We start from the raw sequence: 9,837 nt of genomic DNA, 5'->3' as shown, positions 1-9,837 counted from the left end.
AAAGTGAAATATGTCTATTTGGGGGACGATATAATAAAAATCCTTCGATTAGAAAAGAACATACTTCTCACAGGGATGTATCTTCCATGAGTGTAAAACTGGAAGTGGTTCATTGGATAAGAAATTAAGCCCTTGATGTTGACACAGGACTTCCAGCAGAGGACAGTCTATCCACCACGTGTCCAAGAGCTGGAGAATTAGAATATAAGGCATGGGAGGCTTGTGGAACAGGGAGTATTTAGTCCTGATGCCAAGCAATATCAGATGAACAACACAGATCCTATTTGGTGAGGAAATGTTTTCTATAAAATGTTTTACAGCCAGGCTTGGTGGTTCATGCCTTGAATCCAGCCCTGGGAGGAAAAGTTAGGAGGATTACTGTGAGTTTAAGGCTAACCTGGGACTACAGAGTGAGTTCCAGGTCAGCCTGGACTACAGTGAGACCCTGCCTCAAAAAAAAAAAGTAAGAAGAATATGTTTTCAATTCATCCCTATTTTTTTTTTAAATTCCTATTAAACCAGGCATGGTGGCACACACCTTTAATCCCAGTGCTTCAGAGGCAGGGGTAGGACGGTTGCTGTGAGTTCAAGGCTAGCCTGAGACTACATAGTGAACTCTAGGTCAGCCTGGGCTAGAGAGAGACCCTACTTCAAAAAACTAAAATTAAAAAAAAAAATCTTGTTAAAATAAATAGTATAATCAAAGTCAGGTATGGTGGCACATGCCTGCAATGCCAGCTCTAGGGAAGCTGAGGCAGGAGAATCATGAGCTTCAGACTAGCCTGCGTTACATAGTAGGACCTTGCTGCTTTAAAAAAGAAAAAATGGGGCAGGAGAGATGGCTTAGTGGTTAAGCACTTGCCTATGAAGCCTAAGGACCCTAGTTCAAGGCTGGATTCCCCAAGACCCACGTAAACCAGATGCATAAGGAGGCGCAAGCGTCTGAAGTCCCTTTGCAGTGGCTGGAGGCCCTGATGTACCCCTTTTCAAATAATAAACAAAAAAAAATTATTTTAAATAGAAAAATGTCTGGGAGTGGTGGCATGCTCCTATAGTGACAAGGTTGAAGCAGGAGGATTTCTGGAAGTTCAAGGCCAGCCTCATCTACATAAGTTCAAGACACCATGTCTCAAAACAAGAAAAAAAAAGGCCAAGTATAGTGGTGGCACATGCCTTTAGTCCCAGCACTTGGGAGGCAGGGGTAGGAGGATTGGTGAGTTTGAGGCCAGCCTGAGACAACATAGTAAGTTCTAGGTCAGCCTGGGCTAGAGTGAGACCCTACGTCGCAAAAGGGGTAGGTCTAGAGAGATGGCTCACTGGCTAAGGTATTTTTCTGCAAAGCCTAAGGACCCAGATTCAGTTCCCCAGGATCCATGTAAACCAGAGGCACAAAGCAGCACATGCGTGTGGACTTTGTGGTGACTGGAGGCCCTAGTGCACCCATTCTCTCTCTCAATAAATAAAAATAATAAAATAAATCTTTTTAAAATTTATAAAGGATTCTGACATATTTGTTTGTTTGTTTTTGGAGGTAGGATTAGCCCAGGTGCTGGGATTAAAGGCATGTGCCACCACACCCTGCCTGACAACATTTTGTTTTAAAATAATCTAGAGATTTTATTTTCTTAGTATTTTTTTAATTTTATTTATTTATTTGAGAGCGACAGACAGAGAGAAGGAGGCAGAGAGAGAATGGGCATGCCAGGGCCTCCAACCACGTGCACCCCCTTGTGCATCTGGCTAACGTGGATCCTGGGGAATCGAGCCTCAAACCGGGGTCCTTAGGCTTCACAGGCAAGTGCTTAACTGCTAAGCCATGTTTCCATTCCTAGACCTGTGGGTCTTTTGACCTTCCTTTCTCAGTATTAATTAAGTGCATAGGAAAGGGTTACACTCATTTTCACTATGTGCTTGTCTGGGTGGGACAGGCTGGCATTTTACTTAACTCAGCCACCTTTTCCTTTGGATTCTTTCTTTTCTTCTTCTTCTTCTTCTTTTTTTTTTTTTTTTTTTTTGGTTTTTTAAGGTAGGGTCTCACTCTAGCCCAGGCTTACCTGGAATTGACTATGTAGTCTCAGGGTGGCCTTGAACTCACACAGCAATCCTTCTACCTCTGCCTCTCGAGTGCTGGGATTAAAGGCGTGCACTACCGGTGTCTCTTTCTTTCTTTCTTTTCTTTTTTTTTTTTTTTTTAAGGCAGGGTCTCACTTTAGCAGGCACTGATTTGGAACTCACTCTATAGCCTGAGACTGACCTTGAACTCACAGTAATCTTCCTACCTCAGCCTCTGAAGTGCTAGATTATAGGCACAAGTCACCATGACCAATCCTCCTGCTTCAGTCTTGTGAGTTCAGACATGCACCACAACCACATCTTTTAATTTATTTTTTGTTATTTGAGAAAGAGATCAAAAGGGGCACAAAGAGAGATAGAGAATGGGCATGCAGGACCTCTAGCCACTGCAAATGAACTCCAGACACAAGCACCATCTTGTGTATCTGCCTTACTTGGGCCCTGGGAAATCGAACCTTGGTCCTTTGGCTTTGCAGGTAAGCACCTTAACTGCTAAGCCATCTCTCAAACTTCTCTTTTTATTTTATTAAAAAATATTTTATTTTTATTTATTTGACAGAGAAAGAGGGAAGGAGAAAGAGAGAGAATAGGCCTGCCAGGGCCTCCAGCCACTGCAAATGAACTCCAGATGTGTGTGCCCCTTTGTGCATCTGGTTAATGTGGGTCCTGGGGGAATTGAACCTGGGTCCTTTGGCTGTGCAGGCAAACGCTTTAACTGCTAAGCCATCCCTCCAGCCCTATTTTATTTTTTGTTGTTGTTTTAGACAGGGTCTCATGTAGCCCAGGCTGGCCTCAATCTCATGAAGCTAAGAATGACCTTAAACTCCTGATCCTATTGCCTCCACCTCCCAAGAACTAGGATTACAGATGTGCATCATCTTTCCTGGTCTCATAAACTTCCTCAGGTTGGCACTGAAGTCACAATGTAGTCCAGGCAGGCCTTGTACTTGTGATCCCCCTACCTCAGCCTCCAAACACAGGTCTGTGCCACCAGGCCCAGCATGTGTTTCCCTCTTAATAAAATATTAAAAATGAGCTAGGTGTGGTGGTTCACACCTTTGATCCCAGCACTAGGGAGGCCAAGGTTGGAGGATTGCTGTAAGTTCAAGGCCAGCCTGAGACTACATAGTGAATTCCAGGTCACCCTGGGCTAAAGTGAGAGCCTACCTCAAATAACAAACAAAAAAAGGAGGCAATAATAAAACATTGCACAGTGAGGTATGCAAAGGCATATAGATTGTTTTTTCTGGGACTCGTGGGTATAAAGCAGTCCTTGAGGACTGATAGTATCACCATTTTCAGTCTTAGCTTTGTAGACAGAAAGTCTCCTGTGTATCTGCACAGGTTGGTCTATGTTATGGGGCCTGGTGTCGCACAAGTAAGACCATCAACTCACGAACTGTGAGGCAAAGTTTTATTGGGTAAAAAGAAAGATAAAGAAGAAAACTGGTACATCAGGTCTGCTTCCCAAAGTTGGGATCTCAAGATGCAGCCTTGAACTGTTTGGAAATAACCACATGATGTTTTTAGTAAAAACCCGGATTGGGAGTTAAACCAAAAAATTACATGCTGTTAAACAAGGAGGGGATATTACAAGAAGTCGCAAGGTTACATAGGTCACACAGGCAGAACTGAGGCAAGAAATATTCTATGTATGTAATCACAAAGATATTTAGAAACCAAGAGATAGAGGGAGGTCATGGTACATTGCACAGAGGGATCATCCCATTCCTTAGTTAACAGTAAACACCTGCATTGCACAGAGGGACCATCCCATTCCTTTCACATTCTATTTTCCAGTCTATATGGACTTTTTCTGTCAAAATCGAAGCTGTCAATAACTGAAGCTCAAGCCAGGCGTAGTAGTCTTTACTTGTAATCCCAGCACTTGGGAGGCTAAGACAGGAAGGATTATTAGGAATTTAAGGTAAGACTGGGCTATGTACTGCATTCCAGGTCATCCTGGGCTATATGGTAAGAACCCCTGTCTCAAAACATAAAAACCAAAACAATTTGTGCGTGTGTGTATGAGTGCACTTGTCCCATGGCACATAGGTGGAAGATGGAGGACAACCTGAAGGTGTCTGTCTTCCTCTTCCACCTTGTTTGACTCGCTCATATTAGTCAGGGTTCTCTAGAGGAACAGAACTGATAGAGTTTTTTTTCTTTTTTTTTTTTGTTGTTGTTGTTTATTTTAATTTATTTATTTGAGAGTGACAGACAGAGAGAGAAGGGAGAGTGGGCACGTCAGGGATGCTTAGCCACTGCAAACAAACTCCAGACGCGTGCACCCCCTTGTGCATCTGGCTAACGTGGGTCCTGGGGAATTGAGCCTTGAACTGGGGTCCTTAGGCTTCACAGGCAAGCGCTTAACCACCAAGCCATCTCTCCAGCCCTAGAAAGAGTTTTATTAAAAGGGAATTTATTGGGTTACTTTACGACAGTCCAACAATAGCAGTTTGCAGGCCTGAGAGTCAAGGAAACTGGTAGCTGCTCAGTCCACAAAACTGTATTCCTCAGTAGTCTCAATCCAGCACTGAAGGCCTGGAGGCATAGTGGCGCATACCTTTAATTCCAGCACTTGGGAGGCAGAGTTAGGAGGATCACTGTGAGTTCAAGGCCACCCTGAGACTACCTAGTGAATTCCAGGTCAGCTTAAGCTAGAGTGAGAAGCTAAAAAAAAAAAAGAAAAGAAAAGAAACCTTTTTTTTTTTTTTTTTAATTTGACAGAGAGAAAGAGGCAAATAGAGAATTGGCATGTCAGCAGAGCCTTCAGCTGCTGCAAACAAACTCCAGTTGCATGTGCCACCTTATGCTTCTGGCTTACATGGATACTGGGGAATTGAACCTGGGTTCTTTGGCTTTGTAAGCAAGAGCCTTAACCACTAAGTCATCTCTCCAGCCCAATATAGCTTTTCCTTTGTAGGTAGTCAACTAGGAATTGGCCCAAAGAAACAGGAATGTCACACTATTCTGTTGACACTAGAATCCCAGTCTGATTCAGCTTCTGATGCTTCAACTTTTCTTAGGATTAACAGCTGTGGGCAGGCCCTTCTGGAGTCAACAGTCCTCCTGGTCCCAACAACCAATTAACATCCTTCATTATACCAAGACCCAGCAGAGACCAGGGAGGAATTTCTCTCGGTTTGGGAGCTTTTTGCCTTCTTCCTAATAAATTCAATTCTTTGCTAAAGGTGAACAAGGTTTCCAGACTTGAGACCTAGTGGCTTGGGGATTTTAAGTTCAACCAGAGATCTCTCTCACATCATTATGGAGATACAATCCTTGCCAGAACTTCCGTCCCACAATAGTTGTAAAGACAGTGGAGTATGCAAATTAAATATATATATAGGCTGGGTTTCCCTCTAGCCAAGGCTGACCCAGAATTCATGGTGATCCTCCCACCCTGGCCTCCCAGTGATGGGATTAAGTGTGCCTACCATGGCCAACTGAGAAGTTACTCTTTGTGCCTAGCAATTACTAGTTATTTTTGAGAGGAAGGTACTTAAAAAACTAGATATAACTTCCTTGATGTAACTTCTGATCTATTTACTTTTGTCAATCATGATTTCCATGTTTCACTTAGTGGGTCACCAGCAAATTCTATCATTTTGATCTTCGGGTTGTCCCAGATTTGGCTGGCTGGCTTATGTGTCCTTTTGAGATGATGTTACCAATCCTGGAGACATACTTCACTTTCTTGCATAAGATGTTCCAGGCCAATCTTGTGCTTTGCCTAGAATTGTCCATTTCTCCAAACTACCCTTGGCTTTTTTTTTTTTTGTTGTTGTTGTTTTTTGTTTTTTCAAGGTAGGGTCTCACTCTGGCCCAGGCAGACCTGGAATTCACTATGGAGTCTCAGGGTGGCCTTGAACTCATGGCAATCCTCCTACCTCTGCCTACAGAGTGCTGGGATTAAAGGCATGCGCCACCACACCCAGCTTTTTTTTTTTTAAACATATATATTTTTAAAATTTATTTGAGAGAGGGCAGAAGAGAATGGGCACACCAGGGCCTCCAACTACTGCAAACAAACTCCAGACACATGTGCCCCTTTGTGCATCTGGCTTATGTGGGTCTTGGAGAATCGAACCAGGATCCTTTGGCTTTACAGGCAAATGCCTTGACCGCTAAGCCATCTCTCCAGCCTACCCTTGGCTTCTTTAGTGGAAGAAATATTTAGCAGTAACGTCTAGGCACAAAATACTTATTGGGTTACTACTCCTTCCAGATCCTCTGAACAGAGCTTCTTACATCCCTATTTATTTCCACATGTATGTAGATACGTTGAAAAATCATGAATACATGCCAACATTCCTGTTCCAATTCATCACCACCACCACAACCAAGTTTCACTCTTGCTTTCTCCCTTTCTGTACATCTAACACCTTTCTCTAATTAAAAAAAAAAAAAAGTTTTGTATAATGGTGCATGCCTTGAGTCCCAGCACTGGGGAGGCTGAGGTAGAAAGATCACTGTGAGTTCAAGCCCAGATTGAGTGAGACTCTGCCAGATGCACAAGGGGACACATGCATCTGGAGTTTGTTTGCAGTGGCTGGAGGCCCTGGCGTGCCCATTCTCTCTGCCTCTTTCTGTCTGCTGCTCTTAAATAAATAAATAAATGTAATAATCTAAGTGTCTATCCATAGAGGACCACTAAAACAAAACAAAACAAAAAAAACTAGGGCTAGAGGGATGGCTTAGCTGTTTAGGTGTTTGCCTGCGAAGCCAAAGGACCCAGGTTCGATTCTCCAGGTCCCACTTAAGCCAGATGCACAAGGAGGCGCATGCATTTGGAGTTCATTTACAGTGGCTAGAGGCACTGGCGCACCCACTCTCTCTGTGTCTGTCTCCTCTCTCTATGCTTGCAAATGAATGAAGTAAAATAAATCTTTAAAATAATTGTTTAAAAAAAAAACAACTGTTTTGTCCTTAATATACTTAATGGATTTATCTCTCTCCTAAGTTAAGACCCCACCATGATAACTTGCATACATGCCCTACTTATACCATGAAATTGTGGTTTTGGATGGCTCCTATGTGGGCATCTTCATCACCCATTTTAACCTATGACAGACAACCCCTCCAGACTGCATCCATGGTGAATAACCTCCTCACTCTGCTTGGGCTTCATCTATTGACAGCATTTTCTCCATACAGCTATCTTCACTGTGCTCTATCAATCCAAGTCAGGGTTCCTTATCTATGTACATGCCCTCTTCATTCCTTCTGGATTCTGATTCCTCACATTGAACAGGCTATGGAGACCCATGTTGAGTACCTCTTCTGCATGTGCTCCTTATTCTTTCCACCCCAACTGACACCTACAGCATTTTCTTCCCTTCTCACTTAGCTCAAGCTGCAACATACCACACCAGGCTTCCATCACACACTCCTCATCCAATTTGGGTGTGAATACCCCACAGCAGGCTATCCTCCAGGTAGATGGCCTTCTCTGATGATGACCTCCTAGGAACAACCTCCATCATTACTCACTTAAAAGTCTGTGGCCAGGGAGGTCCCTGATGCCCCCAAAACATTATAGGCTATTGCCAAGGCCCTTGGTTTCCCACCAGGAATAGATGGTAAGACCCTATTGCTGAAGACTTCACATACTTGGGCTACAAGGCCACTGAGAAATCCTGCTGGAACTGAGCTGATAACCTCTTCCATGTAGACCAGCTGACAGAAAGCTGGAAGAAGCCATTCTACACATAGTTCAATGGGAGAAAGAGATACCACCAGTGAAGATAGTCAACAGACACTGCAAGCCTTATAATTGGCCAGCCAGCCCAAATGAGCCACCAGGTACAATAGTGGCATGTCTGTCAAGGTGGAAACCAACGGCCCTCCAATTGGACTGGAGGCCCGCTCCATGGAGGGAAACACATCCCTGATACTGAAAACTTAAAACAGGGGTAGTCACGAGCCCTAGGGGTGTAACATCTGCTGATGTCTGGAAAAATGTATATACTATGCTTATCAAATTGCCCAGTAAGCACTTCTCTTAATATTTATACCCTTATATTAATGCTACTCTCACTTTGGGTAGAGAATCTTCTTTTCAGATGGCAGTGACTTTGGGATGACTCAGAAAGTATCATAGTGCTGGAAATAAGTGACTGGAGTACTGAGTAACATCTAGATCACACCTTCCAAGGCTCAGGGTCTAATGCAGAAGAGGTGGCGGAAAGAGCCAAAGGAAGGGTAGGACTCCGTACAACATGCTCCCTCCAGACATAAAATGGCCTGGATATCCATGAACTCATAGTGCCTGACACTACCTACACAAGACCATCATAAGAAGAGGAAAAGTCCATGACATCAAAATGAAAGAGAGACTGATTGAGATGTGGAGGGGATATGATGGAGAATGGAATTTCAAAGGGGAAAGTGGGGGTGGGTTGGAGGGAGGGTATTACTATGGGATACTTTTTATAATCATGGACAATGTTAATAAAAATCGAGAAAAAACAAAGTATGGCTTCTCACACCAAACACCTAAGCGTAACTATCTATATTGCTCTCTATATAATGACTTTAGGACTTTGCTGGGATTAAAGGCGTGGGCTACCATGCCCAGCAAAATTCTGGTCTTACTTTTTGATAGAGTCTGGTTATGTAGCCCAAGGTGGCCTTGAACTTATGGTTTGGCTACTTCAACCTCTTGAATGCTGGATTATAGGTATGTGCCATGAGGGTTGAATTTCTGGTTGTTGTCATATAAAATACAAATATTCACCTAACAAGACACCTGAAATAATCAAGGAATAAAAAAGAATGGTTTATTTTGGCTTATGGCTTCAGTCCATGGTCAATTTGGCCTTTCGCTTTTGCAGCTGTTATGGCAAGACAGCACTGTGACAGAGCAAATTTCTCACTTTAACCTAGCTAGGAAGCAGAGTACAAGGAACTTTGCTCCAGAGGCAGCTCTACCAGGTCAGTTGAAACACATTAAGGGTTGAATCTGGAACTCCATCCAGGCATGTGTGAAATGTGGCAGCATTAATGGACATATCTCCAGCCTCTTTTCCAGGCTTACTCATAAATATGTATCTAAAAGCCATACTACAACTCAGAAAAGCATGAGGGCATGGTGGTGCACGTCTTTAACCCCTGGTTTGGGAAGCCAAGTGTGGTGGCTCACTCTAACCCCAGCACTCAGGAAGCAGAGGCAAGAAAACACTGAGCTGAAGGCTAGGCTAAGTTAGAGTGGGCTATTGCCTTGAAAAATAAAATGCTGGGAGGCTGAGGCCAGGTTCACAGGAGCTCAGAGCCAGCCTGGGCCATGGAAACCTGCCCATCCTCCCTGCCACTTTCAGACAGGGTTTAACAGTGGTCTTGAACTTGGCATCCTATATGCTGGCATTACAGTTGTGCTTTACCATAGCTGGCTGAGATCCTTTCTCTTAAGCAAATAAATGTTGGGTGGGTCAGGAGACACAGAACATTCCAGCTTCAGTTGCATAGGCTATGGCTAGACCTCAGACCTGCCTGACTTCATATCTCAGTCAAGGGTTCCTGCGAGCTTGTGTAGAGAAACTTCAAGGCTCTGAACCAGGCTAAGACAGGTTTGGATGGCCATGGGCAGTTCCTATGACTACAGAAATCCAGCCAAACAGCAGTCTCTAGCCTCAACAGTAAAAATCTCAGAGCAGCAATTGTTCTGCCTTAAACCAAGTGGGACCATTGCGAAAGAGGTGGTGGAGCGAATGTAAGAGCCAAAGGAAGGGGAGGACTGCTTACATACAATGCAATCTTCCA

This window comes from Jaculus jaculus, chromosome 5 (assembly GCF_020740685.1).
Source record: "Jaculus jaculus isolate mJacJac1 chromosome 5, mJacJac1.mat.Y.cur, whole genome shotgun sequence".
NCBI lineage: Eukaryota > Metazoa > Chordata > Mammalia > Rodentia > Dipodidae > Jaculus > Jaculus jaculus.
The sequence above is the reverse complement of the archived record's forward strand: the minus strand, read 5'-3'. Positions refer to the sequence as shown.